General features: G+C 39.2%; 1 pseudogene; it reads right to left on the bottom strand.

Annotated features, from left to right (window-relative positions):
* Positions 1-7767: 7767 nt before the first annotated feature.
* LOC139377169 (hexokinase HKDC1-like) lies at positions 7768-10275 on the bottom strand (annotated as a pseudogene).
* Positions 10276-12542: the final 2267 nt, after the last annotated feature.

Genomic DNA, 12542 nt, shown 5'->3' with positions numbered 1-12542 from the left:
TAAAAAAAACAAAAAACAAAACAGGTTTAGAAGTTTTTTGTTGTTGGTTTTTAAAACTGACTGGATATGGACGGTATTCATTTAAACAAGGCATAAAATGGATATGAACGTGGCAACCCCTTGGAATAGCTTCATTTACGTCAAATGTAAGCCCACAATGAACTATAAATTATATTTTAATATTACAAAAAAAACTTGGTAAAAAAGACTTATTTTTAAACTGTACAGTCACCAAGTACACAGAATGATCACAACTTCAAACAGTTCTTCATTTGGCGTCTCCAGCGGCTTCAACCTTCGCCTTAGCCTTGGCATCACCGTTCTCAGCTGCCTTCTTTCCTTTGACTGGCTTTTTGGGTGCGGCTCTTTTTTGGGGGTTTGGGCGACGGTCTAGATGACAAACGTGCTGAACGTCTTGCAGGCTCATCTCCCTTGGTAGCACTCTTTCTTTTAGGCATGTTGATGATTGTTCGGGAATTGCAACACCATTTTTTTTTCTATGTGAGTTGTTGGTTATCTCACTAAGCTCTTCTAGCCACGTTAGCAATGTAACAATGGTGAATGTAAAATAATGACCGAATCAATTCTTCCTCGCCCCTTGCCTTGCAAGTGTATACTTGTCAGACGTCATGACACGTCATCAGAAGTCTCCACTTAATTTGAGGGCTGAGGGGATAGGGTGTGTCTTTTTAAGTGTTTTACTGCAACCTTCGTGTTAGTTTGACTCCTGACCACATGCTGCCCCTAGAGGTTTGATTAGTCTTCCAGAAATATTATATCCTCTTCTTTCTTTATACCAATTAAACGACACAAGTATAATTTATAATCCTGTGAAATCGAAAATTCCCTTGCCCCTGGAGACTACACACTGTGGATACAGCTTGTAGCGCGTTCCGTTCACCCCCACAGTGATGTCCATGTGGTTCGGCCCACGGTTCTATCGGATTGTGTCGACAACGGTGGCCACCAGGCGGAGACAATGTACCACACACACTTCCCTTTCTCAGAGGTCCCCAGCCGACCTCTCTGGGAGGAGAAGATGAAACTGATTGAGTTGCAAAATAAACTGGATAATATATATAGATTAAATAAACTGGATAATATATAGAGATGAAATAAAATTGATAATATATAGAGAAACTGGATAATATATAGAGATTAAAAGCAGAAGGAGACATTATTAGATCTAGGAAAAAATGGATTGAGGAGGGAGAACAGAATTCATCCTATTTCTTTAGACTTGAGCAATTTCACTCTACAAGTAACACTATCCACAAGTTAAACATTGATGGTGTTATTACACATGACCAAAAATGAATCGCTAAATATTGTAGCAATTTTTACAGGAAATTGTATAGCTCTACTTATTATCAGAAATCCACAGATATGTTTTTTTGATTCACTAAATAATGTTCTCTCTATCAGTGATAAAGAATCTAAACAGTGTGATGAACCCATCAACGTTGAAGAGATTATAGAGTCTATCAAACATCTAAAGAACAATAAATCACCAGATGTTGATGGAATTACTTCAGAATTTTACAAAAAAAATTCTGAACAAGTAGTTCCCTTCCTATTTGAAGTCTTTTTTAGAGTGTATTAAAAACAATGTTCTCCCTTCTATAATGAGTCAGGGGTTAATAACACTGATACCTAAGCCTAAAAAATAAGTGCTGTTCATCGATAACTGGTGTCCAATTTGTCTTCTTAATAATGACTATAAGATATTAACCTTACTACTTGCAAATATAATTAAAGAAGTCCTGGATGCAATCATTGACGAAACACAGTCTGGCTTTATGAGGAACAGACATATTTCTAACAATATCAGACTACTATTAGACCTACTTGACTACTCAGACCTAATAACTGAGGATAGCTTCATATTATATGCATTTTTTTTTATAAAGCATTTGACACAGTAGAGCATCAGTTCCTCTTCCACTCCCTTAAGAAATGTAGCTTTGGGGATTTTTTTCTGTAAGGATATTAATACTCTATACAAATGGTAACAGCTCTATCAACTTGAAATATGGCACCTCATCTAGATTTGAGTTAAAGAGAGGAATTGGGCTTCGTTGTCCTATCTCTCTGTATCTGTTTTTATTCATCACCCAACTTCTCACAAATTATTTAAATAATAGTCCTGTACAAGGTATTTCCATAGCTGGTAAAGAAATTATAAGCCAGCTGGCTGACGAAACTACATTTTTTCTGAAAGATGCTAACCAAATTCCCATATTGACCAATGTGACACAATCCTTTTCCAAAGTGTCTGGTCTATATCTTAACATTAATAAATGTGAACTCATAGCTGTCAAAGATTGTGTGAAACCTTCATATTATGGTATTCCAGTGAAAGAAGAACTTACAGTTGAAGTCGGAAGTTTACATACACTTAGGTTGGAGTCATTAAAACTCGTTTTTCAACCACTCCACAAATTTCTTGTTAACAAACTATAGTTTTGGCAAGTCGGTTAGGACATATACTATGTGCATGACACAAGTCATTTTACCAACAATTGTTTACAGACAGATTATTTAACTTATAATTCACTGTAATCACAATTCCAGTGGGTCAGAAGTTTACATACACTAAGTTGACTGTGCCTTTAAACAGCTTGGGAAATTCCAGAAAATTATGTCATGGCTTTAGAAGCTTCTGATAGGCTAATTGACATCATTTGAGTCAATTGGAGGTGTACCTGTGGATGCATTTCAAGGCCTACCTTCAAACTCAGTGCCTCTTTGCTTGACGACAATGGAAAATCAAAAGAAATCAGTCAAGACCTCAGAAAAAAAATGGTAGACCTCCACAAGTCTGGTTCATCCTTGGCAGCAATTTTTAAAACGCCTGAAGGTACCACGTTCATCTGTACAAACAATAGTACGCAAGTATAAACACCATGGGACCACGCAGCCGTCATACCGCTCAGGAAGGCGACACATTTTGTCTCCTCGAGATGAACGTACTTTGGTGCAAAAAGTGCAAATCAATCCCAGAACAACAGCAAATGACCTTGTGAAGATGCTGGAGGGACTGGTGCCCTTCAAAAAATAGATGGCATCATGAGGAGGGGAACATTTTGTGGATATATTGAAGCAAAATCTCAAGACATCAGTTAAAGCTTGGTCGCAAATGGGTCTTCAAAATGGACAATGACCCCAAGCATACTTCCAAAGTTGTGGCAAAATGGCTTAAGGACAACAAAGTCAAGGTATTGGAATGACCATCACAAAGCCCTGACCTCAATCCTATAGAAAATGTTTGGGCAGAACTGAAAAAGTGTGTTCGAGCAAGGAGGCCTACAAACCTGACTCAGTTACACCAGCTCTGTCAGGAGAAATGGGCCAAAATTCACCCAACTTATTGTGGGAAGCTAGTGGAAGGCAACCTGACATTTTTGACACAAGTTAAACAATTTAAAAGCAATGCGACCAAATACTAATTGAGTGTATGTTAACTTCTGACCCACTGGGAATGTGATGAAAGAAATAAAAGCTGAAATAAATCACCCTCTCTACTATTATTCTGACATTTCACATCCTTTAAATAAACGGTGATCCTAACTGACCTAAGACAGGGAATTTTTACGAGGATTAAATGTCATGAATTGTTAACTGTTTAAATGTATTTGGCTAAGGTGTATGTAAACTTTTGAATTCAACTGTACATATTTAGGCATAACCATTATTAAGGAGCAGAAGTCGAGAGGCTTACTCAATTTTAACCCTCTTATTAAAAAAAAACAGAATAAACTAAATCAATGGCTACAGAGGGATTTACTCTTTAAAAGGAAGAGTCCTAATAACCAAGGCTGAAAAGGTATCTCTAGACTAACATATGGCACTCTGTCTTTATATCTTGACTGTAAAATAAGCGAGGAGATAGACCAGATGCTTTTCAACTATCTGTGGAGAAACCGTACACATTACATTAGGAAAACTGTTGTAATGAATACTTATGAGTATGGTGGGTTGAATTTCCTGGACATTACTACCTTTACTACTTTTAAGATCAATTGGATAAAACAATTCATAAGAAGACCCACTTCTATGTGGAATTATATTCCTCATCATGTCTTGTCTACTTTTGGTGGCCTTAACTTCATGTTGGTTTGCAATTCTAATATTGACAAAGTTCCAGTGAAACTTTCTGCTTTTCATCGGCAGGTTTTCTTGTCATGGTCCTTAATTTATAAGCATAATTTTTCTCCACACAGATATTATATATGGAATAATCGTGATATATTGTATAAAAATACGTATTTGTTTTTAGAACATTGGTTCTGAAATAATATCCTATTGGTGAGCCAACTGGTAAATGCAGAGGGTCTTTTACTCAGTTATAAGGAATTCTTATCACTTTACAAGGTCCCTGTAACACCTAAAGATTTTGCAATTGTTTTAGATGCCATTCCCTCAGGTGTTGCTATGTTATTCAGGAACATGTCAAGACCTGACCCTCAGAGCCTACCTTCTGTTGACCCTGTTGACTCATCAGGAGGAAAGACCTGACCCTCAGAGCCTACCTTCCATTGACCCTGTTGACTCATCAGTAGGAAAGACCTGACCCTCAGAGCCTACCTTCCATTGACCCTGTTGACTCATCAGTAGGAAAGACCTGACCATCAGAGCCTACCTTCTATTGACCCTGTTGACTCATCAGTAGGAAAGACCTGACCCTCAGAGCCTACCTTCCATTGACCCTGTTGACTCATCAGTAGGAAAGACCTGACCCTCAGAGCCTACCTTCCATTGACCCTGTTGACTCATCAGTAGGAAAGACCTGACCCTCAGAGCCTACCTTCTATTGACCCTGTTGACTCATCAGGAGGAAAGACCTGACCCTCAGAGCCTACCTTCTATTGACCCTGTTGACTCATCAGGAGGAAAGACCTGACCCTCAGAGCCTACCTTCTATTGACCCTGTTGACTCATCAGTCGGAAAGATTTGTTTCTCTTTTGGTCCATTCAAGAAGAGCAATATGAATCTTGTTTCAGCAGGATGTTGTACCTTATGTCATGCCTTATTGGAACAGATCTATTGATAATATCTTTTGGAAAAAAGTTTGGATGTTGCCGCACACATGCCTACTTGTTAACAAAATTAAGGAAGTTTCCTTTAAAATGGTTCATAAATATTATCCTGCCAACCACTATATAAAGAAGTTTAAGGAATACATCAACTCAAATTGTACCTTTTGTAATGACCACCCAGAAACAGTGTTGCATCATTTTTGGCATTGTATTCATGTAAGGAAACTGTGGCAAGACATCAGTAGATTTATAATTGAACACATTTATGAAGATTTTACACTATTGTGGAGAGATGTACTGCTTGGATTATTTACCTACAATAGAAATAAGATGAAACAATTTTATGTAATTATTTTGGCCAAATGTCATATTCATGAATGTAAATTTACAAACAAAACACCACATTTTTTACCTTACAAAAATAAATGGAACTATATTTTAAGACAATTAAATACTCTACTAACAAAAAAAGCTGTTAGAATTATAAGTGTTATGTATGTCCCTTAAGGTCCTTGTTTAATGTGATATTGTACACCCTAGCCCCGCCTCTAGCCCCGCCCCCTATCCCCCCTAGCCCAATTGTCCTTTGTATATTATTTATTTCTACTTGTGTTCCCAAATGTTCTTCCTGTATTGATTTGTTGTTAATTTAAAAAAAATATATTTAAAAAATGGACCACACCACCTTGACGATGACGCTGTCATCACGTATGCTGTCCAGACGCAGCTGCAGCAGAATGGACCGCACCTGCAGTAGCGCCAAACGGTCACTGGGGGGAAATATAGAGGATTCTCAAACTTGATTTTCTTGTACGCCTGGGGTGTATTCACTACATTTTACATTTTAGTCCTTCAGCAGATGCTTTTATCCGAAGCGACTTACAGTTAGTGCATTCCTTTTAAGGTAGCTAGGTGGGACAACCACAAATCACAGTCATAGTTAGTCATCTTTCCTCAACAAAGCAGCAAAGTCTATACTAGTAAGAAAATAGTTTAGTCACCTCAACTTGCTAAATTTCCACATTATTAATTACAAGTTTATTGTTAAGTGAATGATTTGTCTCAAATACAATGCTTTTAGTTTTGGATATATTTAGGACTAACTTATTTCTTGCAACCTATTCTGAAACGGACTCTTTTTTAAGTGTTGCATTAATTTCACTTGCTGTAGTAGCAGACATGCATAGTGTTGAGTCATCCACAGGCTTTATTCAGAGCCAGTGGCAGGTCATTAGTAAATATGTTAATGAAAGAAACGCAGGGGGTAGGGGTGAGGGTGTGCTGTGGGATTCATCAAGATACTTTGTGAATAGGTAGGTTTTTTTAGACATTTTTGGAAGACTCAGAACCAAAGTAACCAAACAGAAGCAGGAAAGTAGATATTGGCTGTCCTAAAAGTCACTAGAAGTAGCGAAATGACGTCACCACCTGATTTGCATAATTGGCCATGTGCATGTAATTGTAATGGATGCTGTAGGAGAGAGGAATAATGTCGTGGGAGAGACAAAGAGTAAAAAACACCCTAAATATGTTTGGAACTACAAATTAACTTTCTTCTGTCGATTCTTGTTTTTTTTTTATGTCACAATTCCAACCCTCCTCCTTTATCCGTGCTTGGGACCGGCAAAAGTGACCCAAAAGAGACACTCTGGCGGAGTTACTTTGTTTTTTATTTTATCTAATTTTTTTTGTTTTTTAGTTTAGTTTTTTACATTTACATCCCACCCTGAATGTAAGCCAGGGCGGGATCAGCCAGCGGCGGCTTCCCCCCTCACCAAACGCGATCACGACACGCAGGTTAAAATATCAAAACAAACTCTGAACCAATGACATTAATTTGGGGACAGGTCGAAAAGCATTAAACATGTATGGAAATTTAGCTAGTTAGCTTGCACTTGCTAGCTAATTTGTCCTATTTAGCTAGCTTGATGTTACTAGCTAATTTGTCCTGGGAAATAAACATTGAGTTGTTATTTTATCTGAAATGCACAAGGTCCTCTACTCCGACAATTAATCCACACATAAAAAGGACAACCGAATCGTTTCTAGTCATCTCTCCTCCCAGGCTTTTTCATCTTTGAACTTATATGGTGATCGGTATCTACACTTTCATAGTATTACCACGACAACCGGCAAAACATTTCGTCTTTCAATCACCCACATGGGTATAACCAATGAGGAGATGGCACGTTGGCACCTGCTTCTATAAACCAATGAGGAGATGGGAGAGGCAGGACTTGCAGCACAATCTGCGTGAAGGATCGTGAAGGATTTCTATTTCGGCCCTTGGCATCGCAGATGCTTGTGAGAAGTGTGGGTGCAATAATTGAATAACATGGATTTCTAAATGTATTTTGCGACACTCGCGCATGCGACGTGTCCGGTCTGGTCAGCATGTAAGAAAGATATGTGCTTTCACGTCAGAGTCTCCAATAACACCAGAAAAAGTCGCTAGAGGGGTCTGAATACTCACTAAATATAGCGACAAAGTCGCTAAGTTGGCAACACTGCGGGAAGGGGCCTACCTGAATTTGTCCAATAGAAACTCTAGTTGGAAGTGATGATATCACAATGGAGAGAACCCTGGTATGAAAGCCTACCTCACTTATGCAAGTGTAAACACTTACTGTAAGTAACCCTAACCAGCATTAAAAGCACATGTTCATTTTAGTAATCTTATATTTCCCATGTGGATTTACGTTGGATCTGTCTACTATTACTACAGACCTTAGTAGCTGTACTACTTGGTCTCTCTTCAGAGGCGCTGTGATGTGGCCCCGGAACAGAAGACCTCTCCTGGTTGGTCGATGAGAATCTGTCTCACTATCTCCCTGAAGTACATACCGCTGGTTATCTTCTCAAACCTGGGGGAACAGGATATGACATGAATTAGACAACATGCAAAAAAAAGCTTTCACTGTATAGCCAGGGCAATAGTCTAGACCTTTTTATTTACTAATATGGGGACATTGTCATGCAGAATTTGAATCAAGCCTTTTTAAATGATTATGGGTCAGGGAAAATTCCCATAAGCATAATGAAGCATAATGTATCTCTCTTTAACATGGTTAAAATAATTCATTTGTATTAGATTTAGACTGACCTATGGATAAGAAACTAATTGAATGACAATCCCTGGCAGCAGGGTGTCCTCTAGTAGCACAGTAAGTTATGATATATTATTATTATTATTGTTGTTATAAAATTATTATTATAAAATTATTTTTGTGCATGAAGTGTTCGGTCAGATCTGGTACCAGGGTGTCCTCTACATCAGCGGTTCTTAAACATTTTCAGCGCGAGACCCAAATGAGAAATTGACCTTCGTCCCGTGACCTAAATTGTCCTCCAAAACCCAAATGAAGAGTAACTCGCGACCCACCTCTCACATGCCCAGGGCCTACTTTGGGTCCTGAACCAATAGTTTTAGAAACCCTGGTCAGTCTGATCTGGATATTAACAACTTGCCTTTGTTTGCCGTTGTTCAATGACCCCTCATCTACTTCTCTGTCAAACTTGGTCCAGATGTCCTCTAGGGAGTCATTCTCCCCTAAACCGACCCACTCTGTGTTTACACACGTCCGTCCCTTGTCCCACTCCACCATCTCCATGTTTCTCATTTCCTCCATGTAACACACGTTACTCCTCGTCGCTAGGGGGCAGCATTTCACTCTGAGATCATACACATCTCACTGTTTTGTTAGTGTAGTGCAGTATAAAATCACCAGGGCTGAGAATAGCTAGAACCTACATACCAGCAATGAGTCCTATCTCACACTTGGGGTCTTCATATGAACACATCATTGTGCACGCTGTGTCATTCACCACAGCAAGAATATCGAGATCAAATTGCTACAGGAAACAAAATATTACATTTGGCCTATGGATACTTTTATAATTGGCGATAGTATAGTTATTTCCATCCAGACTAGCTATTACAGAGCACAGTAGGGCTTGTTCCATTTCACTCACATTCCTTGTTCTTATAAGCTTCTCGCAGCATTTCCACCACATCACTTCCTTCACAGTCTGTGGCTTTGAACACTTTGGTCCAGCTAACCAAACTTCCCTAAGGAAGGAAGTATTACAATGGAGAGCGGTTACGTACTCGAAAAATAATGGAATGTCTTACCCTGATTAAGCAGACAGGACATTGAAATAACTGCCATTCTTTGGCATTAAGGTTGCTGATCTTTATCATGACGATTCTACTTTTACCTTATCGATTCCTGTCTGTCTGCAGGGGAAGGAGAAGGTGAAACCAAGCGGGAGGCGAGTATTCTTCACCCCCATGTTGTCCAGAAAATCCGAGATGCACTGGAAATTGTGGTTGAACACCTGGAAACAGAGAATCAGGTCAGGTTAAGGTTAGGCACCACAGGGGTATCCTGCAAAGCCGGATAAATGAGTTAGCCAGCTAACTTGCCTAAATATTCTGAAATAACATTACTTTTTAGAAAGATAAGCTCGAAATGGGCATGGGCTGATCGACTCAATCAAAACACATATCTACGTTTTGATTTCTTAATGATGCAGAAAATCAATAGTTATTTCTGGTTGTTTATCAAAGTTCGCTCTGGATAACTCATTGATCCTCCAGTACACCCCTCAGTGGGGCGGTGGCAGCCTCACCTCCTCTCCTGTGCCCTGCATGATCTCCAGAGGGATGGCGTAGATCTTGTTGTACATGCGGACAGACTTGCTTATTCCACTCCGGATCTTCACCACCAGTACCCGGAAGTTAGTTCCTCCCAGGTCCAAAGCCAAGTACTTTCCTTGCTCTGCAATAATAAATGTGTAATCACTCGAATTTGAATGAAACAACTTGAATCTAATTATATGATTTTAAACCGCAACGTCTCATAAACTGTTTCAGTGACGGTTCAGAATAAAGTGTGATAAAGGATATTAGCATGGTAATAACATGATCATGTTCCACATTATGAATAACAAGGTAAACCTTCAATCTGTAGCCAGTCCTCTCACCTGTCCCATCAGTTGTCCTGTACACGAAGGAGAGCAGCATTTTAACGTAGGCCGTGCTGTGGGAATCCTAAGGCCTCTTTCTAAGGGTACCTGGGAGGATGGCGGAGAGAGTGAGTGAGTGAGAGAGAGGGGGGGAGAAAGAGAGAAAGAACTAGGGAGATTTAACTATCATTGTTCACAGGCAAAGAGGAAAACTGCCACTCTGAGCAGAAACCTTACACTCTGAATATATAGTCACACGATGACCATGTTTGTCAGTGCAGTTCACACCTATTGTTAAGTCACATGTAAGTGGCTTTGCAGGTAGCTAGTTCTATTGATAATTCATTGGAGACTGTCTGATGTTTTTGGAATGATAATACTCATTAAGAAAAGACTCCCATTTAAGGTGTCTAGAGTAAACATGGATTGAATCATGAACCTAGGCTCCATTGCTAAATACTTCAGACTAAATACCTCAGCTACTTCGGACTGTCCACAAGTGAAAGAGAAGGTGAAGCCCAAAACTGTCCTCTTGACTACAGTATTTATGTTGAAAATTATGTAAAAGTCATCAATTATGGGGATAGTTTCAGAACCAAATAATAATTCAACCCCTGATGACAACCACACAGCTGACTATTTGAAATGACAACATACTGTAGTTTATATACACTACCGTTCAAAAGTTTGGGGTCACTTAGAAATGTCCTTGTTTTTGAAAGAAAAGCAAATTTTTGTCCATTAAATTAACATCAAATTGATCCGAAATAGTGTAGACATTGTTAATGTTTAAATTACTATTGTAGCTGGAAATGGCTGATTTTTTTAAATGGAATATCTACATAGGCGTACAGAGGCCCATTATCAGCAACCATCACTCCTGTGTTCCAATGGCACGTTGTGTTAGCTAATCCAAGTTTATAATTTTAAAAGGCTAATTGATCATTAGAAACCCCTTTTGCAATTATGTTAGCACAGCTGAAAACTGTTGATGATTAAAGAAGCAATATAACTGTTCTTCTTTAGACTAGTTGAGTATCTGGAGCATCTGCATTTGTGGGTTCGATTACAGGCTCAAAATGGCCAGAAGGCGGCCAGCATCCCGGAGTCGCCCCTTCACTGTTGACATTGAGACTGGTGTTTTGCGGGTACTATTTAATGAAGCTGCCAGTTGAGGACTTGAAAGGCATCTGTTTCTCATACTAGACACTCTAATGTACTTGACCCCTTGCTCAGTTGTGCACCGGGGCCTCCCACTCTTTCTATTCTGGTTAGAGCCAGTTTGCGCTGTTCTGTGAAGGGAGTAGTACAGAGCGTTGTACGAGATCTTCAGTTTCTCACATGGAATAGCCTTAATTTCTCAGAACAAGAATAGACTGACAGTTTCAGAAGAAAGTTCTTTGTTTCTGACCATTTTGAGCCTGTAATTGAACATACAAATGCTGATGCTCCAGATACTCAACTAGTCTAAAGAAGGCTAGTTTTATTGTTTCTTTAATTAGAACAACAGTTTTCAGCTGTGCTAACAATAGCATAAGGATTTTCTAATGATCAATTAGCCAACATCTGTATTTCTATAGCAACTAGGCTAGTTACAGTATGTACACATAACCCCCCCAAAAAAGTTTCTTATCAAATACAATCCTTCACACATCAGAAATGTGTCACATTCTTGATTTGGTCCTCCTGAGGCTTGGAAGAATGGAAAGAGAGCAAGTGCACAGCAAACATGTTCACTTCTGGTACCTGTAAATGATATCCTGCAACTACAAATGTGTCTACTCAAAGCAATACAACCTTAATCAGAACAATCTCATAAACTTCGAGAGGAAACTGTTTCAGTCCTTGAGCTTGTGGCTCTGTGTCCCCTCAGCTACAATGTGAGTGTTGTATGAGTGTTTTTCTTCCTCAACTAGTTGTTTTCCTAATCCATGGCCCCTCCATTGGCTCAGTAATGAGTAGCCTAGCTCTAGTCTTTCTCTCTCACTACTCCTAGCAATGTCTTGGCTCGGGTTCCAAAGAGCACTTTCCTTTGGAACCATGGGACCTTTTACTGTGTCCAATTCAAAAGCAAAGGATGGGTTCAACAACAGAACTGGAAGCCTAGATCTATATACGGTATCAAGCCCAGGTTTTCCTAGGAGGACCTTGGTTGGAGGATCCAGGGTCATCTCCGTCACAGTATAAGAGTGATCACTGCTTTAATTTCTAACAATTCAGAAGGTTGAAACATCATATCCCCTCTCTCAAATAACAGCTTCAATCAGTTCACAAATGTGATTGTTTTGTAACAAATTAGGAAATAATGAAATTCTGTCTCCATTCCCACTCTGTGGCTGTTGTGTTTTGAAACTGGCTAAAGCTAATCCCAGTTCAGAGAGAACACTTAGAACGCAGCACAAGGTCTTAGCATGGTCTAAGTGTCACATAACCTTTATCATGTGGTATGAAGTGTTCATTATAAAGACGTTATAATCAGTGTCATAAGGCAAGAAAATCACTGACATGACATCTTATAACCATTTGTGATAAAG

The sequence above is a fragment of the Oncorhynchus clarkii genome, chromosome 20 (genome assembly GCF_045791955.1).
Source record: "Oncorhynchus clarkii lewisi isolate Uvic-CL-2024 chromosome 20, UVic_Ocla_1.0, whole genome shotgun sequence".
NCBI classification, from domain to species: domain Eukaryota; kingdom Metazoa; phylum Chordata; class Actinopteri; order Salmoniformes; family Salmonidae; genus Oncorhynchus; species Oncorhynchus clarkii.
The sequence above is the reverse complement of the archived record's forward strand: the minus strand, read 5'-3'. Positions and strand labels throughout refer to the sequence as shown.